At 41.1% G+C, this 24856-nt stretch overlaps 1 pseudogene; it reads left to right on the forward strand.

Moving 5' to 3' along the window:
* Positions 1-6011: 6011 nt before the first annotated feature.
* LOC119057797 (60S ribosomal protein L15-like) overlaps positions 6012-24856 on the forward strand; it is a 127280-nt pseudogene continuing 108435 nt past the window's right edge.

The raw sequence follows: 24856 nt of genomic DNA on the forward strand, positions 1-24856 counted from the left end.
AGCCTCATTTTCTCCATCTCCCATAAACAGTTCTCCTTAAGGTCCCCCTTCCCCCTGCGATGGGAAGGCCTCTACTTTCCTCCTACCCTCTCCCTTTAATTCTCATTTTCTTCCCTAGCAGCACATAGGTGAGTCTCTGAACGTCATAATCCTCAATCCTGCGATTCTGCATGTACCCATTAACTCTCTCCTCTCTCCCTCTCCTGAGCTTCAGATGTGTGTTTCCTCTGAGCTGGAGCACATTTCTATCAGGATGACCTATAATCATGCCTTTTCATTTCTATGCACCAGTTTTAAGGCTGGTGGCAGGCAGCCGGCTGATTTTGTGGCATTGACATGTTCTTTTGGAAGGGCCCGTTTTGTTTAATTTTCTAAATGGATTTTTAATATGCATTCCCCAGTTCATCAAAGTCTCCACCAATCCTTGACATTTTATACCTGCTACTTAGCGTGTTTCTGTCACAATGTCTCCATCTGAAGATATTTGAGCTTGGGACACTAGCCATAGAGCTGTTTGCAATTTTTCTTTCTCTCTACCTACCCACTTCATAGATGTCCTTCCCAACACCCTATCTCAGCAGTTTCCGAGCCCAGTTTAAATCATTTCCTCAGTGTCCACCAAATCCAGACCATTCTTTCCACTCCTCTGTCATTGAGTTATCTGAACTTCTGCAGTAGAATCGTAGTTCTGTTCTGGTGACCTGCTTTTAACCTTTCTGAAAGCTTCCTCAGATAATGCCATTCCCTGATCTAACATTCTGTCTTAATTGACTTTACATTTTGACCAAATGAAGTCACTTTGCTTCATCCGGCATTAGAGAGTCCATGGAATCTGCCATCACTTCTCCTGGCCACCATTTGTCTGCTTTTAAATGGATCTCATTTTTGAGTCCAAGTATATCATTCACAGTTCCCGGGGCATAACCTGCGTGGTTCTGCCTCTGCACCTTTGCTCTGGTCTTTTCTCTCCAGCTCTTGTGTGTCGACATTTTATCTGTCTTGTAGACAGACTCACATACATATAGGAGCAAGGCAGACCAAAGGAAGCAATGAAGCTGGCCAGGCTTTGGGCCAATAGGGAGCGCTGGGGACTGTAGGAGACTGGAAAGCCTGTGTCAGTTTAAAGGGACAGCCAGTCTTCCACTCTAGGTACTTGTTACCAGGCTGGAACGTGGGCCCAGAATTTTCAGACACAATTTTACAAGATAAGACAGAATTCTAGATATTTACAAATAGTCCAAACCTTCCACGTTGGCAACAAATTCCAAGAACATATTTTTAAAAACTATCATGAGAGCTGAACAACATTGGTGCAAGGGCCCCGTTTAACCAGCAGGTTTCCACTGGCAGCTCAGAATTTAGCTGTAAGTGATCTGTCTCTCATTTCCTTATCACGTATCCATTCTTCTGCCTTTGATACCACAAAGCCCCTTTTCTGTCTGGCTCTGTGGTACTTACCGTATTTTGCCATGTATAAGGTGCACCCAATGTTTCTGTGCACATTATACACAGGATTATTATACCCATTAATATCCCCATGGTATGTAATCATTATACCCATGTATAACGTGAATCCTTATTTTTCCCTCAAAAATGTGAGCAAAAAGTATGCATTCCACATGTCAAAATACAGTAACTGCTTTATATATGAGTGACAGCTGTACTGATTTCACCTTATCATGCATGCAACCTACTTGAAATCTGAGAGTGGATCTTGCTCAGCTCTGGAAATCTCAAAGTCAGTCAGAAACTGGAAAATTGCTTTGGATACATCAAGCATGTAGGTACATTAAAAAATGTACCTATAGTGGTAACCTTGCATTATATATTCCTAATAATTAAGACCCACTAATGGGGAAGGCCACACATATTAGATGATGAAAATGTACATAAACTCCCCAATTCTAGCCCTTCCACCAATATTTTGTATTTGTTTTTGATGCATTCTTAGTCTAGGACTGCCCCTGCCCTGTAGGTAGGAAGTCTACTACTTAGAGAAATATTTCACGCTCATTTTTTCCAAGTCTATAAAATTTTTCTAGTTCACTTAGATTCTGGGTCTCTATAATGAGAAAAGTAGGTTTGAAATTTCTATATTTCATCTTTACCATTAAAAAGAGAGCTTGTTCTTCCTATCATAGTATACCTTCTGGTGGGGAAGAAAAGGGCTTGAGGACAAAGTGTTATAAAATAGTCTTAAAATGTGTTTCTTATTATGGGTTTAGATTTGGGATTTTTTCCCCTCTGTTAGCTTTAATACCTAATGCGTTTTAAGATTCTGAAACTTCAAACTGAAGGTATTTTGAGGTGAAGCTCATAAGAATTCATTTTCTGCTTCTTTTGCTTTGTTTTTCATGAAATAAAAAATGAGAATAATAAGGTCAAACTTCAGTGCTTTGTATTAACATTAAAATTCAATAAAATCTCATGTCTTCTGAAGTACAGAAAAATAAAAGGGAAGCTTTTGGTAGCAAAGGAAAAAAATAGCAACAGATGAAGGATGCTGTTTGGGCAGGATGAGTGGCTGAATGCAACCAGTGTCCTCCGTTTTCCACGGCCCACCAAGACTGGGACGTGGAAATGTCACTGGGGCCAAGGTGTTTGCTGGGGCTGTGAAATTCCACACTGTTACCCCAGTGCCAAGTGTAACAGCTGAGACAAACCTGAAAATAATGGAATGCGATTGGTTACACTTGGGAAACACAACAAGACTTGCTGAAATGAGTGTGAAAATAACATAACATGTAACGGCCCCAGAAATAACCACTGCGTTGAGCCCAGGTCACATGGTGTGAAATAGTTCAGGTATGCCTGATTAATTTGGTGTCTTGGCTGCCTTTGCCAGGGAATCTTGCTCTGTGTGTGTGCATGTGTGTGTTGTGTATGTGTGTGTACACTGTGCATACTGATTAGGGATTGAGTTACTTTGGTTGGGAAGCAGGAAGCTAAAGCCTGTAACTGATTTATAAAGTGTTTCTTTTTCTTAATCGACCAGCCATGGTACCAATCCCATTTTGTGAATGTAGAGGCTTTTGCATAAATTTCAAGCACCAAGAATCTTTCCGTTAAGGTCAGACTTCATATCTTTTACATTGTATCATCCCATTCTCATCTCCCAGGGTGCTTTACAAAGGTTGAATTTTTAACATCCAGTTCTTTTTTTCCTTTTTCTTCCCAAAGCTGCCTCTTTCTGAACCAAGCTATCTTGCTTAAGGAGGATTAGATGTAGATTTCTTTCAATAGACAGACTTGTTCCAAATATCCCTAGTCGTGTTTCTTTCAGTGTTATACGCAACTGTACTTTAGTTGCCAGCAATAGACATGGATACTGGTTAACTTGAGCCACAAGGGAGTTTATGGAAAGGATACAGAGTGCTGAATAGAATTAAAGGAAAGGCAGAATAACCAGGCACCGGAAAGAAGCCAGAGGTTTTCTGGGAATCTAGAAACAAAAATTCTTTTTAGGGTACCACTGATGGGTTAATCAATTCTGCCAGTCTTCTGTTGTTAGGTCACATTCCTCCAAGGAAACCGAGGGTGATGACAGAAGTACAAGGTAAGTGGACACGCGCTGCTTCTTAAAACCTAAGCTCAGCCCAGCACACTGCCGATTTCAGTCACATTCATATGCCAGAGCAAATCACAGCGCCTCGCCCAACATGGGAGGAAAAGCAAAGTCACAGGACAAAGGGCACGGAAGCAGGGACGGGGAAGATAGTTGTGGCCAACCATTCAGTCTACTACAAGGTCGTTCCCTGAAGAGAATATGGAGCCATGGTACCAAGGTGGGGAATAGATGCAAAGCAAGTAAACAAAGGACTTCATAATTTGCCTTGCATACTGGGAGTGCTTGCAGCGGTCTCTTGATCCGTAAATTGTGGGTGTGGAAAGAAGTTCTGGGTGCCTTTTGGAGAGCAGAGTTTCCAGCCCAGGATCTGTGAAGAACTATTGCTTGGGTAGGACAGTGGGAAGGGGTCCTGGAGTCACTCCTGTCATCTTTGGGAAAGGGGGAAAAGAGGCTGCTCTTCTGGCCATCGCATCTGGCATTGCTGAAGCCAGAGGCTCAGAGTCAGGTGTTCAACCAGCTCTTAGAAATGTGGGAATGGCATCTGGATGCTCATTTGACGCAGCTTTCACCCCCCAAGGTTTGCTCCTGGTATTCATTTTAACACTTATTTCCAGAAAGATGTTAGAATTCTAAGAAGGATTACAGCCTGGACACGCACATCCTTTGTGGATGCTCTGGTTATCTAGTACTGTGTAACCAATCACCCCAAATCTTACTGGCATAAAGCCGCCATTTATTATGCTCAGGGGGTCTGTGGGTGGGGAATGCAGCCAGGGAACAGCAGGGATGGTTTGCCTCTGCTCCATGATATCTGGGGCTTCAGACTCAAGAACTGGGGTGATTGACAGCGGGGGCCTGGAATCATCTAAAGGTTCTGTCTGCCACTCACATGCTTAGTGGTTGTTGGTGGCTTTTGTCTGAGATCTTAATCACTGGGCTGTGGGCTGGGCCATCTGCATACTCCCTCTCCATGAATCTACATAGTCCCTCTCCGTGGGTCTGGGCATTTGCTCCCTAGAGTGACTGGGTTCCGAGACAGAGCTGGGTGGATCTCTATTACCTTTTCTAACCTATGCTCTGAAGTTGACTATGTGGTGTCATTTCTACAGCATCCTATTCATTGAGGCAGTGACAAAGGTCTGCTGAGTTTTAAGGGGAGGAGAATAAATTTTACCTCTTGGTAAAATTTACCTCTTAATGGAAGAACATGTGGAGTTCAAAACATTGGTGCAGTGCCACGTCCACTGCCGCGTCCACTGTTGGATCCCTCTCTCCGTGACAAGGTCCTGAGAGGGGGTGTAAGACTTCAAGGAAGCAGTTTCCAACCTGGTGGATGTGGCATGGAAGGCCCTGCAATACCTATTGTGATTGTGCTTGCTTTGGGGATCACGACCCTTTTTGCTTTAATCATTATGAATACCCTGGCAGTGATTCAGATAGTGTGCCTGGACCTTTCCCAGCTCAATGAACAGAATAATAATATCGTACTAGAAACGTCAGGGAATATAGGTACAAAGAAACAACCAGAACAATCTGAGAATTCAAGCTTAATCAATAACAGATCATTGGAAAAACACCCAAGATAAGATAGAATACTCTAGGAAATCAGGAGATGACCTCACTGCTTTCTTAGAGGGAATCAAAGTACAAAACATGTCTATAAAAGAACTCCTAGAGAAACTTAAAAGAAGTACCCTTGAAAGCCCCCTGCAACATAGGAACAGCCCCTCCTTTACCTTGAATAAGAATATATATCAACTAGACAGGCAAAGAAATAACAAAAGCTAGTTAGTTATTACAAACTAAACAGTTACTAAGGAGTCAGAATTTATAGTACACAGAAAAACATTTTAAGCAAAAAAAAAGGTAGATAGCTAAGTTAGACATCACAAGGGCCTTATAATAAATTTCCTATTTTCTCTACTCAATCTAGCGTATCCTTTTGCCCTATGACAAATTCTGAGAAACTTTAATATACAATAAGATACTTCTAATTGTCTGATTAATGGCTCTCCTAGTTAAAATAATCTTTAACTAAATCTATGGGAATTTTTGTACTTTTACTGATTACCTTTGTATTAATTTTTTCTGCTTAAATGATCATGTTATACTGCAAATGTTAATCACTACCTAAAATGAAAATATAAAAACCTGCTTGTACTTGCAATAAGCGGAACAGAGCTTCACTGTCCTTTGAGGCGTGTTGTCGTCTGTTACCCAGCGCCGACGCCTACCCTCACCTGTGGGACCCCTTGACCCGCTGCGGCCGGACCGCGGCAGTGCAGCTAGCCATTTTTAGAAAACACAATTTGCCAGTCTGTCATCTGGCCATAGTACGCATCCTTTCCACATACTCACCCTTCCCCTCAAAATCCCTAAAGTCTCATCTGATTAGGCCCAGGACTCTGTCACCTAACTCACACCCAGGCTAGGGAAGGGCATGATGCGGGAGCAGCAGTCCTGTGCCCTGCTTAGCTTTGCATCCATGTTTAAGGATCACCCTCAGCCCCCACCACTCCAAGGTTCCTGCATGGATCAGTCAGCAGTTAGGGAGATATGTCAAACCTGCTCCAAACCAAGTGTGGCAGTCCGTCAGAATTCAGCAAAGGTTTCAGGTGAGCCAGAGGTCCAGGCTCCTTTATCAGAGACCTGGAGGGAAAATGTGGTAGAGGGCAGAGATCCAGCGGGGGGCAGGGCATGTGGATTAAGGGGCAGCCAGGGATGCTTACTTAGGTCATATGCTTTCATGGCTGCCTCAGGAACTTGGGGACCTGCTGGGCCTGTCAGACACAGAGGCAGAGGAGACATATGTACTCTATGAAGTCAGGGCAGAGCTGGACTAGGGATGCTCAAGGCCCACCACTTACAGGAAAGAGGGCAAAGGCTGAGAAAATGGGCTGATGCTTTGCTTAGATTAGTATCCACGGTAATTTTATTCTGCTTTGTGTTTTAAGTGGGCCTGGTGGGTGAGTCATCACTCCAGCTTTCTAAGAGAATTTACTAGGTCAAAAAGACAGCATGGAGATAACCATGAAGGTGTTTAAAGTCAGGACTCAGGCACAACAATAAAGGTGCTACTTCCCCTTCAAAAAGGACCCTGCTGTCAACATTTTTCTTGATTCTGATGATCTTTCTAACTTACTGATAATCAAACCACTTAAACTAGAATTGAAGACGCACAGCGGTAGCAGGAACTTTGATGATTATTGAGTTCAAACAAGAGGTCGATCATTAAATTCACAAAGTTCCTCTGCAAAGAGTTAAGGGTTTACATGTCTGCACCCATAAAAGAGATTTCCCATGCTTTTAAAGATATATATAAAATTTATTATATTTCTTTATTTATGAAGGAGAGCTGATTGCCTCCCTCATTCTTTTTGGTAGGCTCCCTCTGGACTGGAATTTCTTGGCAGTAAAGTGAGGGAAAGCACTTCAGCCCTGGTGGTGGCTTTATGAAAAATCACCAGAGAGCCCTAGTTTTTCTTTGGGCTTTCAGATGCCCATTTCTATTCCTGTTCTGTTCTGTGTTTACCTGTTTAAGGGACCCTAAACACCAAGCCTCTTATTTCATGGAGATTCAACCCTCCTGTCTCAGTGTTATTGTTCCTCAACAGTATTTACAATTTAAAGAAGTGCACGAGGCCCTTGTTAGCCAGGTAAGTTGGTTAGAATGGCGTTCTGATATGCCAAGGTTGCAGGTTCAATCTCCAGTCAGGGCACATATAAGAAGCAGCCAATGAATGCATAAATAAGTAGAATGACAAATTAATGTTTCTCTCATTTCTCTCTCTCTCCTTTCTCCTTTTCTTTCTCTAATTTTTTTTTAAAAAGAAGTCCACAAATTGGGGATAGTGCTTAAGAATATGGCACATTTATTAATAATGCAATTTTAGGCAAAAATGGAACAGTTTGTGGTGTCTTTCTGCTCTGCTTTTTCTCCAGTCACAATCTGTAGGCAACTGCTACCAGGTTGGCTTTGACCGTAGTGTTTGCCGTTCTGTTTTTTTCTCCATGCCCTCTTTTTTTTTTTGACCAAGTATATTGGGGGAAAAACCAAAGATACTAAAATGTCCTGGTGTTACTTTTTCCACCAACTCTCACGAGGCTTTGAAAATATTCATTCAAAAAGATTATAGTTGTAAAATTGTGACTCTCAGTCTGTAAATTAAAATAGGCAAAAAACCATCTCCTTCCTTTCCAGCAGCACAGTTTGGACTGTGAGTACCATGTCCCAGGCTGGCAGGAAATTCAGCTGCTCTTCCTCCCCTTGGGGTCACGCTAAGGTTCCAAGGTCTTCAGGAGTGCCAGCCTGTTGGGGAGGTTTCATTCTGCCATAAGCTTTGTTCCATTTGGTCCCCTAAGTTTTGGTGGGTCTTCTACCATTCCATCTGGGGGCAAAATAATTTTTGACAGGGGTGTGAACCTCAGAGTTCAGGGAATGGTCTTCCTAGGAACACCACCGTGATCTACCTCTGAGGCTTTGCTATCTGCCCTGGACCTTTCAGGAAGCAGAACATCAGTTCCCGCTGCCCAGGAGACCCTCGCCTGCATCTGTCCCACTCTTTGGGACTTCACCTCTCTTGTTGCACCTCCTGAACCAACTTAGACTTTTGAAACCAAAAGTGAAGGTAGGAAGGATATTGTTGTACAATCTCTACTTTCCAACTGGCTACATTCTTCTGCCTGTTCTACTCGGGAAAGGGAGAAGGAACAATGAGAGGGAAGACACAAATATTAATGTTTAAAAATAACCAATCCTTCTGAAGAGGAATCGGAGAATCACTCTGTCAGGGGCAGTGGGCCCACCATCAACCCATAAACAATGACTGGGTTGTCAACAATACCAGGAATATTTTGTCTCTGACCTGCCATAGCCATGTCCTCTTGAGGCCAAAGGAAACATAGACTCACATCTGCAGAGCATGTCATGCTTGCCTCTGCCAAAGAGGGAGGTGGGATGGAGGTGGTTTGGCATTTTTAATTGCCCGGGCTGACCTGGAGTTCCTAAGGCTGGGAGGTGTAGCAACTACAGCTGAGGGGATAATTCTATGTGATGTTATTTAACTTTTCACCACTAGTCAGATTCAAATTCTACTCCTTTTGCTTTGGCTCCCTTTCGTCCACTCTGATATAGGGGTAAAAATTAGAATTATATTTTGCTTCAATGGCAACATGATGTATAACATAACTCCTCTCTGTACATACACACACTTACAGACACATCATTAGATCTATGATGTAATTCATATAATTATAATAAATATATAATAATTTCTGTGCATCTATATTATGAACCATTAAAATTATATGTATACATTTTTAACCTCATAACATTTTTTTTTTGGGTAAGAGTTTTTAACATGGTAACGAAAACCCTGGAGTCTAGCTCTCTATTCCATTTTCTGTTACAAAGAGGGGATGTATTGTAGTGTTCTAAGCCTGTGTATCCAGGTTCTAATCCTCACTTTGCCACTTCCTAGCTCTGTGCTTTTGAACAATTTAATTGGTGTCTGTGGGAACTAGGATCACAGAACTGACCTCACTGGGAAGTGGTGATAATGGAGTTAACGCATCCATCACACTTAGAACAGTGCCTGGCACATATAGAAGATGATAACTGTTATCCTTGACACATCTCTATTATTGGATTTATATTTTAAAAAATATATAAATGCAATAGAATGTTGAGGAAACATGTAAGTGATGGTCTCATCCTTCTGCTTAAGCCAAACAGGTAAGCAACATAAACAAACCTCCAAGTTTGTCCTTTTACCTAGCATACGAAGTTCCATGATTAGGACATTCACAGCCCTCCACGGCCTGGCCTCGTCTCGCTCTCCCACGCAGCTGCACCTCCTCATCTCCACAATGTCCAGACTTCATTCACATTAGGTCTCTCTTCACACCTGTCCTTCCCCAAACACAGTATGTGTGCTACTGTCTTTCTGCTTTTCTTGATGCTGCCTCTCTGTAGAAAAGCGCTTCTCACCCTTCTCTGCCTGTTAAAATCTTTTCATTTTTTAAAAATACAGTAGTTACTATTCTCTTCAGCCCTGATAATGCTTAAATAAGCAAACAAAAACTCAAAGTTCAACTTTGGCATGTGTTTCCTCTATCTTGTTTTATTTATTTATTTATTTATTTATTTATTTATTTATATTAAAAGATTTTATTTATTTATCTTTAGAGGGAAAGGGAAGGAGAGAAGGAGAGAAATATCAATGTATGGTTGCCTCTCATGGGTCCCCTGCTGGGAACTGGCCTGCAACCCAGGCATGTGCCCTGACTGGGAATCGAACCTCGATTGTGTGGTTCGCAGGCCCACACTCAATCCACTGAGCTACACCAGCCAGGGCTTCCTCTATCTTGTTTTATAATTAGTTGTGTATTTGTACTTCTCCCTCTATTAGATGCTACTGTAACCGACCAGACGGGGTCCCGTTCCTGTGGAGCCTTGGGGCATGACCCAACAATCAATGTTGGAAGGAACAGGTTTTTATTAACAATATCCCAACCTTGGGGGAGCTCAGAGCACTTATGCTCAGAGCCCTCTCTCCCCACAAGGCCCGGCACTTCCTTTGCTCCCCAAAAGGCTACAAGCCCAAAGCAAACCCAGCAGTTCCCCATGTTACTATCTTAAGCTGGCTGCATAAACAGTTCTCCAGTCTCTCTGGAAGGTGCCAAAGTCGCCATCCTCACTTACCAGCTCTCTCCTTCAGGATCTGGGGTACGTTTTCATCAGCATCCATGTTATAGTCCAGGGGTACATGTGCCATGGTGCACTGGATCATGGCGAAGAGCAGAAAAGGCACAAGTCTTAAGGGTCCCGATAAAGACCAGGTTTGCATAGCAGGCCAGTGTCTTGCCAAGGAGTGTCTTCAGAGTCAGCTAGAGAGGCACGATCAGAGCAGCACGTCTCCTTCCTTCCTACACCAGGCAGCGTGGCCAGACCCTGACTACAAACTACATAGTTGCTTGCTTACTTCTCCCTCTCACGTGGCTGCTACATCATTCCTCCCTCATGGCTCTTCTACTCCCTTCCAAGCCTCAAGGCTGAATCCCCTGTGACTGCCCACCCCTCGTTTAAATCCTGACCCAGAGCCTCCTGCGTGACCTCATTTCTGACTCCTCCTACAATGAGTAACATTTGCAAATTTTCTGTATAGTTTAGATTCATTCAACTTCCATCCCCAGGTGGGGCAGGAGTAATTTAATGATCCAGGGGGAACCCACCTCCCTGGCTACATTAGGAGTCAGGATAGCCCTTAAAGTCACGCCCACCTTGCCCCAGGAGGTAGCTCGGCTATTAACCTGGCTATCAACCCAGCTACCAAGTTGCCATAGATATAAAAGTATCTTAATCCTGTCATCCACTCTCTCCTATCCCCCAGCCAAGTTCCGTGGGTGCTTCTCCTATATTCCCAGGTACCCCTCTCCCTGTATCCCATTTACCACAATAATATTTTTGTATTGCAATATTTCCAGTTCTAGTGTGAGAATTTTCACACTTACAGAGAAGCTGAAGGAATAGATCAAGAAATGCAGTCCGCAAACCCACCACTTTTATTCAACATTTGTTGCCATGTTGTCACATTTACTCTATGTGATATGTGTTTTATTTCCAGAGTCATTTAAATGTGTCAGACATCATGGCACTTTATCACTATTCAGCATACAGTTTGTAAAATAAGGGCAAACTGTCTTACAACCATGGTTCAATGATAACACCTAAACAAATCAATAGTGACTCACTAATATTCCCTACTATACAATGAGAGAAGACCATGTCTTCACTCCTATTTATATCATAGCAGAGCATATCACTTCCTGTTGCATTGAAGTATGTGAGTGCTGCTAATGTCAGTAGGAGACTTTCTGGCAGAAAGTAGCGTTTTCCATTCCTTCTCCCTCCCTCTCCCTCCATGCTCCCCCCTCCCCCTCACACCCTCTCTGAATACTCTAATGTTACAGCAGGAGACTGAGGGGTTTCAGTTAGAGATGGGAATTTTAGGAAGACTGAGTGCATTTTCTTTCTACTGGCACACCAATCCTGTTCACTTTTCTGGGAGTTCTTATTTGAAACGTAATAGTACCGAAGGCTGAGACAATATAATCGGCTCTAATCTGGGGTTGTTTATTCAGCCAGGAGATTCTGCAGAGATTCTGCTTCTCTCCTTTTCTTCTCTCTGCCTCCAGGACATTTCATTGACAAGCATTTTGGCAAAGGTACAAATCAGAAGAAAGAAAACTAAACAGTGTTCCCTTACTTTGTTTCTTTTAAAGACTTGTTTTTATTTTCATTTTAAGTATGTTTTATTGATTATACTATTACAGTCGTCTTCTTTTTTTTCCCTCTCCTTTATCTCCCTCTGTCCTGCACCTTACCCTCCCTCCAGCATTCCTCCCACTTAGTTCAGATCCACAGATCCTACATATAACTTCTTTGGCTTTTCTATTTCCTATATTATTCTCAACCTCTCCCTGTCTATTTTTTTAAAGATTTTATTTATGAATTTATTTTTTAGAGAGAAGGGAAGGGCGGGAGAAAGAGAGGGAGAGAAATAGCAATGTGCGTCTGCCTTTCACACATCCCCTACTGGGGACCTGACCTGCAACCCAGGCAGGTGCCCTGACTGGAAATAGAACTGGCAACCCTTTGGTTCCAGGTCTGTGCTCAATCCACTGAGCTACACCAGCCAGGGCCCCCCTATCTATTTGGTACCTACTAATTATGTCTTTGAGTCCCTGTATTTTTTTCTGCATTCTCCTCCTGCCCCTTCCTGCTAGTAACCCTCCATGTGATCTCTATTTTTGTGATTCTGTCCCTATTTTAGTTCTTTGCTTAGTTGTTATTTTTTTTGGGGGGTTCAATTGTTCATAGTTTTGTTTGTTGTCATTTTACTGTTCATAGTTTTGATTTTCTTTTTCTTAGATAAGTCTTTTTAACATTTCATATAATAAGGGCTTGGTGATGATGAACTGCTTTAACTTGACCTTATCTAGGAAGCACATTATCTGTCCTTACATTCTAAATGATAGCTTTGCTCAATAGAGTAATCTTAGATGTTGGTCCTAGCTTTTCATGACTTTGAATTCTGTTTTCCAGTCCCTTCTTGCCTGTAAGGTTTCTTTAGATAAATCAGCTATTATTCCTATGGTAACTTCTTTGTAAGTAACTTCTCTTGCTGCTTTGAAGATTCCCTCCTTATCTTTAATCTTGGGTAATTTAATATAATGTGTCTTGGTGTGTTCCTCCTTAGATCCAACATCTTTGGGACTCTCTGAGTTTCTTGGACTTGCATGTCTATTTTCTTCACCAGATTGGGGACGTTCTCCATTGTTGTTTTTTTTTTAAGATTTTATTTATTTATTTATCTTTAGAGGAGAAGGAGAGAGGGAGAGAGACATCAATGTATGGTTGCCTTTCATGCATCCCCTGCTGGGAACTGGCCTGCAGTGAACCGGTCTGCAACCCAGGAATATGCCCTGACTGGGAATCGAACCGCAATCCTCTGGTTCGCAGGCCTGTGCTCAATCCACTGAGCTATACCAGCCAGGGCTTCTCCATTGTTTTTTAAAATAAATTTTCAATTTATTTTAAAAAGCAATTTCTTGCTCTTCCTCTTCTTCTGGCACCCGTATGATTCAGATATTGGAATATTTAAAGTTGCCCCAGAGGTTTCTAAGCTTCTCTTTATTTTTTGAATTCTTGTTTCTTTATTCTGTTCCAGTGAAACGTTTATTTCTTTCTTTTGTTCCAAATCATTGATTTGAACCTCAGTTTCCTTCCCTTCACTGTTGGTTCCCTGTATATTTTTCTTTATTTCACTTTGTATAGCCTTCACTTCTTCCTTTATTTTGTGGCTGTACTCAGTCATTTCTGTGAACATCCTGATTACCAGTGTTTTGAACTCTGCATCTGATAGGTTGGCTATCTCATCATTGCTTAGTTCTTTTTCTGGTGTTTTTATCTGTTCTTTTATTTGGGTCATATTTCTTTGTCTTGGTGTACTGGTTGTGTTGTAAAGGGTAGAACCTTAGGCAGGGCAACCCACTTTGAGTGTCGTTGCATTCTATGTGGGGGAATGGTCAGAGAGGGAACAATGCTACTTACTTGGCTCTCACTCCACTCTTGGTCACTTCCTCCACTACCCACAAGCAAACTGTGCCCTTCTGGTGCTGATTCCTGGGTGGGTGAGTTTGTATTCATTGTAGGATCTTGTGGGCCCCTCTAACGGACTCTTCTGTGAGACTGGGAGTTTCTCCTGTTGCCTCAACCCCCATAAATTTTTACAGCCAGAGGTTTTGAGACTTTCTTTTCCCACACTGGAACCCTGGGTTGTGCAGTCTTACTTGATCCCCAGTTACTCCTCCTGGATTATTTGCCCATGAATGTGGAACCACCCAGTCCACCAGAGGCTACCTCACCCACCCAGTCTTCCAGCCACCACCTTGCCATGCATTCTCTCTGCCCTGGCTGCCTGTCTCTGCCCCTTCTACCAGCCTGGATGAATGTTTATTTTTTAACTTCTTGTTCAGATTTCCATACAGTTAGATTTTCTGGTAGTTTTAGTGGTCTTTTGTTTTTAAATTGGTTGCTGTCCTTCTTTTGGTTGTGTGATGAAGTGAAGCATGTGTACCTACCCATTCCCTTATTTCATTGGCAGCCCTGGTCACAGTTGGTAGTGACTGAATCTCCAGCAAAACTTAGATTTGTGGATTGCACCTGAGTTTTTCTTTTCCAGAATCTCCTTGTTTCCATGAGTGAGTTGTATTTAAATAAATAAAGCACATTAGGAATTTAAGGAGTTGGTATCAGTTCAAAACATGGTTTTTATAAGACCTGTCAATCAAGAGTTGATGTTGCTGCTAACAGAACAAACTGGAGAGGTTCTCATGACTTAGAGTCATCCTTTCCATTATATATGCCCCAATTGAAATCCAATTCTTCAGGGAGGATTGCATTTATTCCTCAACCACTACTTCGCTTTTTCATTTTCATGGCTTTGTGACTTTGTATGGTGTGCTTTAAGCACTATATCCACAGTTTATTACAATCATTAAGCACATATATTTTCTCAGCTACACTAGTAAAAATGGATGTTTCTGTTGTATTATTTGTGAAAGCAAAGCTTGCAATCAAGCTTCTGCACCACTGAATCACTGACTCTAAAAGTCTTAGTTTGCTAAGGCATGAGTTCTGGAATAAGAAGTACTAAAGTATTTTGAGATTAATTTAGACTCATACAGTCCATTCCAGAAGAAATACAGTCATTGTTGATGTTTACTCAGGTCAGAAAAACAAAACAAATGGCTAAAATGACAAAAAAAAAAGAAATGATAGTAGGAAAAAGCATGAAAAATGAAATCAAGATTTATTCTATTTAAGTATATATGCTAAGTATTCATATGCTTGATCATGTTCATCTGTTTAGTGCTCTTTTCAAGACATAAAAGGTAGTACCATTTGGCTGGTAACATGCCCATTGTTTGTCTTCCCTCCAGAGTGTGAGCCCATGAAGGCAGAGACTGTCTCCTTTATTGCCGTACACTCGGTATCTGGTAGGAGAGGGCCTTGCTCCTGCTCATAGCACGAGCTTACCAAGATTCTGCTAAATAAATGGATTACTGAATGTTGTGTAGCATGGTAGTTTTCTAGTTAGTTAAGATAGTTCTTAAATATGGCTTGGGTTTTTTTCTCATTGTCTTTCAAAACTTACTTTATGTTCCCTATTTAAAAGAGAATTTAGTAAGAAGGTACTGCTTTCCAAACCCCCAAGTTAGGTATAAACTAATCAGTAGGCATTTAAGAACCCAGCTTTCTTCCAAATGAAAACTACTCATTGGCATCCCTGTCTTTTCAAACATGCAAACAGACCATTGATAGTAAGCTCAGGAGAGAGAATATTTCTGCCAAAACCTGTGCTTCAAATTACTCTGAGTTGAGACATGTTCTCTTTTTACCATGTAGTGAGAGGAGTATGAGGTTGAGCATTTCACAAACTATGGGACACTGACGAATTCTCCAATTTTCTCTAATTGGACTTTCCTAATGGAGCTTAATCCTTATGTCTATAACATACCCCTTGTGATGTGATCTTGATTTAAGTACAGTACTGGTAAAATAATCATGATCTTTGGATTATCCAAGTTATAGAGTCTCCCTACCTATAGTTCTCATTAGTAAAAAAGAACAGTAGAACTTACGGTGTCTCTGAGGTTGAAGGATGCTCTATGTCAAGATTATAGAACATTATCACCTTTCCTTTTTTTCTGTGAGCAGACATAATATACTTTTTAATTCATAAGAAAGAGAAAGTTTAGTTTGTTTTTCCCAAGTTTTATGCTAGGGACAAAAAAAAAAAACTCCCACAAGTATATAAAGCTCTGAATCATAGTTCCACTGTGAATGTTTTACAATAACATGGTTGGTCTTTAAAAATTTTTATTCTCTCCTGGAGAAACATTTGGCTTTCTTTGATGGGCTCCTGTTTTCTGGCGACACCCTCATCTTTGTTCTTCCTAGCAGCTTCCTTATTCATTCAGCAATGAACTATTCTGAGCTATTACTGTTAGAGCTTGACCTTGCAAATGACAAATATGAACTCAGTGGTTTTCTGAGCCTCTTAATCTCACAGCTGAAGTTTCATTTTGAACCTAAATGAACATCAAATTGCTCCCACTCCAGTGATGTATGACCCTGTGAATGCCATTGGTCACAGAATCAATGGGGGTCAACAGAAAAGGTATGGCACCTCCAGTGTTTATTTTTTACAGTAAGCACAAGTAGTGCTTTGAAGATAAAAGGTCCCCTCTTAGATCTCCAGGGCCAAGGAAGCTCCAATGGAGAAATCCGATGTGAGAATGGCACTCTCCTGACTCCCAATTATATGATCTGTCCTGTGTTTCACCAAAACAGGATGTCAGTTTGCACTGATTCTTACAGTAGGCTCTGAGATTCTGAACTGGGGAGAGAGACTAAGATACCAGGTTCATGGCATTTTTTAATGAGAATCATCCAGGTTGCTTCTGAGAGTAGGGTGGCAGTATGTGAGTACTGTGGTTTACCCCCCACTCCTCCCCACACAAAGAGGATGGTGTGTCTGCCTAGATCCAGGGAGATTAGATTATCTGCTTGTAGTTCAGGTCCATGAGGGCTGTGCTGATGATGTGTGGTTTCATAAAGAAAAGAAAGAAAAGAGCTCAGGTTTTCAATTCTACTGGGACCCTCAGGCAATGTGTGGTTCAGACAGATAAGCTTTAAGGATGACAAACAGGTGTCTATTCTTCCCACTGTAGGAGGTAGGGAAAATGGGATTCACAATGTCAGCTTTCCTGACTTTCTTCAGCATCTTTTTGACTTCCTCATGTAATACGAACTTATCAAGCTCTTCCTCTGTTTCTCATCAATTTAGTTAAAGATGTTGAGCCCTTAGAAATTTTTGTCAGTTCTCCACACCTACATCTCACTCCTCAGCCAACATCCAGAAAAGTGCTTTAGCTTTGCTGTCAGAGGGATGTGGGTTTGAATTCATTTCTGGCATTGGGGAATATCAGAGAAATAGATTGTATTTTCCCCCCACCTACCCTCTGACCAACACATGGTTTCCCTTGAAAGGAACATCTTTTCCCTTGTGGCCTCTCTTGATGGGAATATAAATCCAGCTGCACTTCCCTTTCCTAGGCCAGCTGGGACCATGACTGTCCTAGAACTTGAGTCTTGAGTTAGAAGTAGGTCTGATCAAAGTGATAGAGCTTATTTATCACAACAGAAATATTGGATAAGATGTTTGAGTAATTCCTGAGGCTGGGAGGTGCAGGATTTTTGTCTTGTTTTCTGGTTCTCTCCAACCGCAGGGAGCTACCAACATCCTGTCAACAGAGTTCCCTTTCTTTTGGCCAGAGTGGGTTTCTGTAACCTGTAATCAAAGCATACAGGCTGATACACCTTTGGGCCAGTTACTTAAATCTCTCTTATCCTTAGACTGTGTATTTCTAAAATGGAAGAAATAATGCCTCCCTGACAGAGTGGGGTGTGCAAGAAATGAGATGGCACAGTCATGAGCCTGGCACAGTGCCCCACTCAGGGGAGACCCGATTAAGGGTAGTTATGATCATTATGGATGTCTTCTACTCAAGATCTGCCTTGGGGTGATTCCATTCTGAGCCCCTCTGAGTTCACATGCCTCCTTCAGAGGTGACCTGGCAGCCTGGGTTCATTAAGAAAAGACAGGCTCAGAAATACAAAAAGTAGAATTGAGTCAGAACCTCACAAGCAGTGAGGAAACTGGCAGAGAGAAGAGCTGTGAGGAAGCTGGAAGTGTCTACTGGGAATGAATGGTGAGCAGAGAATGGCTGGTGGAGGTTTAGAGGTGGTTTAGAATCTATCCTAACTGGAATTGAGTCTTCTGTTGTTTCAGGTTTACTCTGTTTGATTCTGTTAGTGGAAAGCCAGCTGCATTTTATTTCTGCCTGAATTAGGTCTGTGAGTGTGGATATTTTCACTTCTCTTGTTTTTATTTTCTAATTAATGAAAATAACATCTTTTTAATTCCACTCAGTAAAAAAAAAGCACGTTGTCCTCATCTCAATTGTAGTTTCACCAGTCTCTCTAGGCATAATTAATGCTAAAACTGCTTTTTGCCTAGAGGCATCCGCCGAAGGGGCGAAGCAAGAAGGTTCATTGAATGCAGGAACTAGTCTACTTCAATTCACATCATGGCTTTTCCACCAGCTAGCTGTGTGACTTTAGGAAAGAAGCATAATCTCTCTGCATCTCAGTTTTCCCATCTGTGAAATACAGGCTGATAATAATAGCACCATGTGATGAAAATGAGGAGATAAAAGCACTCGGTTCAATGTGAGGCTTATTATAAATGTTCAGTGAATATATTTGTTAAGATTACAGTTTTTGCTCAAATGTATATTAACTTAAGAAAAAATGAGAAATGGATCAGGAAGATGCTTGGGACAGTCACAGAATTTAAGACAGCTGATAACTGAAGAGGGATTACTGGTCAGAGTTGGGCCCTCAGCAGCAGGAGTTGCTGCATGATTCTGCCAGAGGCCTGCCTTTGCAGGGATGCTCAGCAGCCTCTGTATCAAGTAATGGGAAGAGCCAATGAGACTCCAGATCACATCATATGGAGAGAACACTTCATGCCCAGGTACTGACTTCGCCTTTCAAAAAAAAAAAAAAAAGCATGGGTCTTGCATCCTTTTTCCTGCTTATGAAAAATGAAATTGGTGTTAGTAAAGGGCAAAAAATCAGGTTGAGCCTGGCGAGACAGGAGCCCTGCAAAATCCCGGCTCCTTTTAAATCCTCACTCAAGGCAGAATCCCCACAGAGAAAAGTGCTTTTATTAGCCCTGCGATTATGGTAGGAAAATTCAGAAAGCTGAAGATCATCTTTGATCCTGAAAGCCTTGACCAAACAAAAAGTTTTCATATTTTCTCTATGATTCTGCTAAGCAATAGTGTCAATTGTTGAAATATCTTTTTTTCTTTTGTTTTGTGTTGTTCTAAAAGCAGTCTGTACTCCAAGGGCTCAAAATTTGGATGGAGGGGAGAGATTTTTAAAAACTTTTCTGAATTGCATTGGAATTTATGAACAGTCTAGTAGATCCTTTCAGTGGGTAATCTGCAATTATAATTTAGACCCTTTTTTGGGGGAAACTTTTAAATTTTTTAATTGAATTTATTCAGGTGACAATGGTCCATAAAACCATACAGGTTTCAAGTGTACAACTCAATAAAACACTATCTGTACACCGCATTTGAAACTTTTTAAAACAAAGGTGCAATGAAGCAATACTTTATTAAATATCACAGTAGTATTCTACTGAGTTAAAAACAATTTTCAAAAATGTTAAAGTTCTATCTAGAGAGAATGATGATGATGATGATAACCAACACTGACTAGTTCACCTGCTCTGGGCCATGCCAAGTGCATTACATGGGTTAATTCATTGGCATCTAACTGCAACCCTATGAAGTAGGTACTGTTATTATCTCCATTTAATGGACAGGAAACTGGGGCACAGAGAGGTGAATTAACTCACTTGAAACTACACAAGTAAGTAGCAGAGAGTGATGTAAAGTCAAGTCATCTAAGGCCAGATTCCAGCCTCTCAGCCACAATATTCCACCGTAATTTTGTAGGCCGTGGATATCAGGTTGTAGACCGAGGAAGTAAAGAGACTCGGAAATGAAATAAACATTTGCAGTATGTACCATGGGCCACTATAAACCATGTGTACATTGTCTGGTTTGTTTCTCCCAAGCTTTGAAGAAAGCAGTATCATGCCTCTTTCATGAAGGGTGTTAAAAAGTAAAACGAAGCATATTAAATCTGTTAAGACTGTATTTGAGCAAAAATTGATTTGAATTGGGAAGCAGTCAATTTAGCATATAGAAGGTTTTCCTGGGGAGCTGTACAAAATAAAAGAGTATTTTAGGCAGAACACACAAGGAAGTTACACTAAGCAAATACCTGGTTGGTTATTGTGTTGTTACTTTCCTTTAGGAAACAGCAGAGGCAAGATTACCTGATAATATGAATCAGGTAATTCCCGATTGACTGGTTTCAGATTCCAAATCTTGGATAGCTGAAACCGTAACAAAGTTAAGTCTCAGTTTGGTGATGCAGGGCTTAGCGTTAGCGACTCCATTTTGGGTCTATCTTGTTTTTAACAAGGGGTAGATAGAAGCTGCTAATGTTATGCAGTCAGTCAGTACAGGAAGTGGGGGCTAGTGTTCAAACCCAAGCACCCTAGACATGCCACAGCTTGTACTTTAAAACAAAACAAAGCAAAACATATTACACAGTCTTCTGAATAAATCTGCTTGAAATGTTTTTCTCTTCAACTTATTAAAATATGCTCCATGTTATATTCTGATGTGGTTGTTAATGCACAATATATTGGTAACGTAAAATAAGAAGATTCTGAGAAGGGGAATCACAGAGTTCTGATCTAGACACTAACTCCTAAGCAGAGGATTGGAAATATTAGCTTCTCATAACGGTTTCAGCCTGAATTTCGGAGCACCCTACGGCATAGATCACGCATGGAAACAAGTCTCTCCACTGAGAATTTAGTCCAACCTCTGCACACATGAACAAAAACACCATTTCAATGATCAGAGGAATGAAACCATATCACGACAAAAATCTTTATTCTCTAAGTAACATAATGTTGTCAATTTTTTTCAAAAATCACAACATGAATAAAGGACTCATGGACAAAAGCAAAGTGGGAAAGGATTGAGGGTGGGAGGTGGAGGGTGGGTGGGGGAAAGTGATGGCGGAAAAATGGAGACAACTGTGCTCGGTCTCAAAAAATTTTTTTAAATCAAAACAAAACAGGCTTTTCAGATTGGAAAGTTAAGCTTCACAGATATGCACAGGTGGCTCAGAATATGAGGCCTGCGGACTCTTAGAGGGTGTGGCCTCGAGTTACTTCCTAAATTCTCCCATCTGAAGTATGGAACCCTAACCCAGCTCATTTTACATAACAAAGGTGAACGGATGGGATGCAGTATTTCTCTATTACATGAATTATATATGTAAGTCATTTCAGAATAGATTATATACTTCTAAAAATAGTCAAAGAAAACTTTAAAAACAACCAAAACCAGTCATTGAAACAGACTTCTTCTGGGACCAGAACTGTCATTATTATGACCATGACATTTTGTGAGTTTATAAAACACAGGGACTACCTCACTGCAGGAGGTTTGCATCCATCATTATGAAAAGGCTGCTAATGCTCAAAGGTCCTTTCTGGACACCAAATAACATTGTAAAGAGGTGAGATTGGATTGGTCTAGCTTCAAGATTTTCTTGTGAGTATTTGCATCTCTGTGAGCAAGGCTTGGAAATGCCAACTTGTACCATTAGTGCCTGCAAATATCCTCTTGGATCTCATTTGATAATGTTTTTTGTGTGTATATATGTGTGTGTATGTATGAACTAAGAACTATACTCAAATTACTCAACTAAAGGAACATTAAATGTACAAGAGAGAGTTAGTTTCCAATATGCCTTCTCCAGGTTAAGTCAACAAACAGACATTGAAGACAATTTTAGAAAAAGAAAGACCCAGGCAAGGTAGCATTTCTAGCCAAAAGAACGAAAAAGTCAAATAGGTTTTAGCTTGCTCATTCTTTCTTTTACCTAGTCATTCCATTCATTTTCAACACACCTTATTGAATATCTGTCTTATCACATACTAAGAGCATGACATACTTCATGGGCCCTCTATAACTCAAGAGGCAAGGCAACAGAGGGGGCCCACCTCATACATAAGCAAACGGATGCTCAGAGCACAGGAGAATTTAAATCCAGAGCACTTTGTTTCAAAGCCCACACCTATTCTGCCAGGCCAGGCTCAGACTGTCCAATGTTAGAATTCTCTGGGGGAACACTCTTAAGTGCAGATCCTGGGGCTCACCTCTAGATATTTTGATTCATTTGGTCTGGAGGGGGGGACTAGTGATCTCCATGATTCTGATACCTTTCGTCAGTGAATTGCACTTTGATGGACATGACCCTATTTTCTGTTGTCCCTCCACAGATAGTCGTTTCTTTAAGAACAACTCTGAGATCACCCTGATGGTCAGCTTTAGTATCTTCGCCAAAAACAAAACTAATGAAAAAATAAATTAAAACAAACAAACAAAAACTAATGAAACCTCCCTCGATCTCTGTTGGGAAGATGGAAAAACATGCTGTTTGGAAAGTGGTGTGTCTGACATGCAAAAAATGCTTTGTAAATAGTACCTTCTTTTCCCAATGAAGTGAGAAGGATCAGGATATTCAACATCAGGAACTTTACAGAGTGTTCATTGACAAGGTGAATTATTCACATGACCTAAATCAGGGACAGAGAAGAGATACAACATGAAGTTTGCCTGCCAGGGGTGTCATACGCATGGGGCCCATTTACTGGGAGGCCAATCAGCCTCGCAATTCCCTTCAAAGGGCCCAATGTAAATTTAGGATTGTATAAATGTAACTACTCCTTAACAGTTAAGTGAGAGCTCAGCACTGCCGCTGGGTAGAAACAAGGTGCCGGGCTGGATAAAACAAAGTGGAGGGCTGGATTCAGCCTATGGGCCTTGTGTTTGCCACCTGTATAGCAAACACCAGTTGTTTCACAGTGAAATGGATGACTGTTCACACTAAGTGGTGAAAGTAGCCTCATGTCAGTTCAGGGTAGCTTTTGCCACTGGCTGCTTTACAGAAAGCTTTTAGTTTTCATAGATTCTTGGATCTTAGGCTTATGGATAAGCGATTGTGGATCTACATTTCCGGTAACATTATTCTCCCCAGATGCTACTTCCCAAATCCATAAAGTGGGCACAACACAGCAAGTGGAGTGCTTTGTCTAATTCAATACACTTTTATAAAATTGGGATTTTATAGATAATTAACTAATGGGATGAATTGGAGGATTAATGGCACCATTTTTCTTAATTTGCAAATTTTAAAAAGTGAAATAAAATCAGAGAATGTTTAGAAATAAGAGGGAAATTTTTCCTCCATTATGCAAGCACCCTAAAATACAGCTATTATTTTTGCGTACTCATGTAGAGTTTTTATATAAAATTTTGTCTAATATGAATATATTAGACCTATAGTTTTCTGTTTTGCTTTAAAAAAATTTTATCTTCCCACAATGCCTTCAGAGGTGTTACTTTAAAGTAACACCTATTACATATTACCATAGTTACATAACAACTCCCTATTGGTGGAGGTTTTTCACAGTTACTAAAATGCTCCTATGCAGCACACTTGCTCTTAACCAAGTTTATTTCCTACGGTTCATGTTAGCAAGCATGATGTTGCAAAATTTGGGTATAAAATATGTAGATATCTTGGACCAAAACTAGGGCAGGGGGTAGGGGCAGTTAGAGTCAAGAGCCACAAACCATGTGAAGTGCTGGGGGTCTTTAAATTCAGAAAAGGGAATCCGGGAGATTATCTCAATGTTAGGTGAGAGAAGTTTTTTCAAAGCCAAACAGGTGAGGAGAACTGAACTTAGAGAGGTAAGGGCCATGGAGAGCAGCAGGCCATATAACCAATGGGCTACCTGGCTTTATTTACAGGCATAGAGGCAAATTGCCCCGCCTGGAATGTTCCTTTGTTTTAGTATCGCCATCATTTCTGTTAAGCGATTGCTCAAAGTTGGCATTAGCATTAGGTGACTTTTATTCCAAATTATTGTCCGCTCTCACCTGGACTCCTGCAAAACCTTCTTAACCCTATTCCAACACTCACCCTGGAGGGTTTCTAGTCTATTTCCCCCATAGCAGCCAAAGGGTCTTTTTGAAGTGCAAATTTACTGGTTGTCCCCTGATTAAAACCCTTCCCTGTCTTCTTGGTGTTCCTAAGACAAAGATAAAAATACTTAATGTGGACCAGCTCAGACTCTTTGGTTATACATAATAAACATCCGAATCAATTTGACTTCCAATAAAAAGGGAAATGTTATTGAATAATTTTATTCAATAATTAAAGCTCAGGGTTTTAAAAGATTTCATAAAGATCTGCTTCCTCTCTCCAACCAGCTTTACTTTCTCTATGTTGACTCTTTGCAGGTGAGATTTTTCCCTGTGGTCAGAAGACATCTACTGGCAACTCAATTTATGTGCTGTTGGAATAAACCCTTTCCTCAGCTGTCCTCAACCAAACCCCTGGGATTCACTCTGATTGGACCGGTTTGGGTCATTGGTTCACTGCTGAACCAATTGCTGAGGGCATAGGGATAGGATGTATTGATTGGCCCAGAGCTGGATCACATGTTTCATGCAGATTCTGCCTTACACAAACCATATGGACTGAGAGTGAGGAGAGCACAGATACTTGTAGGAAAACTGAAAGTCTTGCTTTAAGAAGAGTAGGTATGTATTAGGGAAAAGAAGAGATATAATTTTTCACTATTATATTTATATATCAGGCTTCACATTATCTGTTTCCTCCTGTTTCTCTATCACAACATTTCCCTTTGCTCTTGTAATCCAGCAACATGAGTCCCTCTATGAGATAGCTACAGCTGCTTAACAAACCACCCCCAAACTTGGTGCCCGAAAGTAATACCATTCAGCAGTCCTTTTTAGTCCATGGACCAGCTTGGTGGGTCTACTGGTCTGAGTTGGGCTTGGCAGTTTCTGCCCTTGCTTTCTTTGCATCTGTGGTCAGGCCAGCAGAGGGCTCACTGGTCTAGAATAGTCTTGGCTGGGATGACACAGGTCTGCTCCATGTAGCCTGCCTTTCCTTGTCTAGCA

Source organism: Artibeus jamaicensis, unplaced genomic scaffold, assembly GCF_021234435.1.
Source record: "Artibeus jamaicensis isolate MK-2021 breed Jamaican fruit bat unplaced genomic scaffold, CSHL_Jam_final contig_519, whole genome shotgun sequence".
Taxonomy (NCBI): domain Eukaryota; kingdom Metazoa; phylum Chordata; class Mammalia; order Chiroptera; family Phyllostomidae; genus Artibeus; species Artibeus jamaicensis.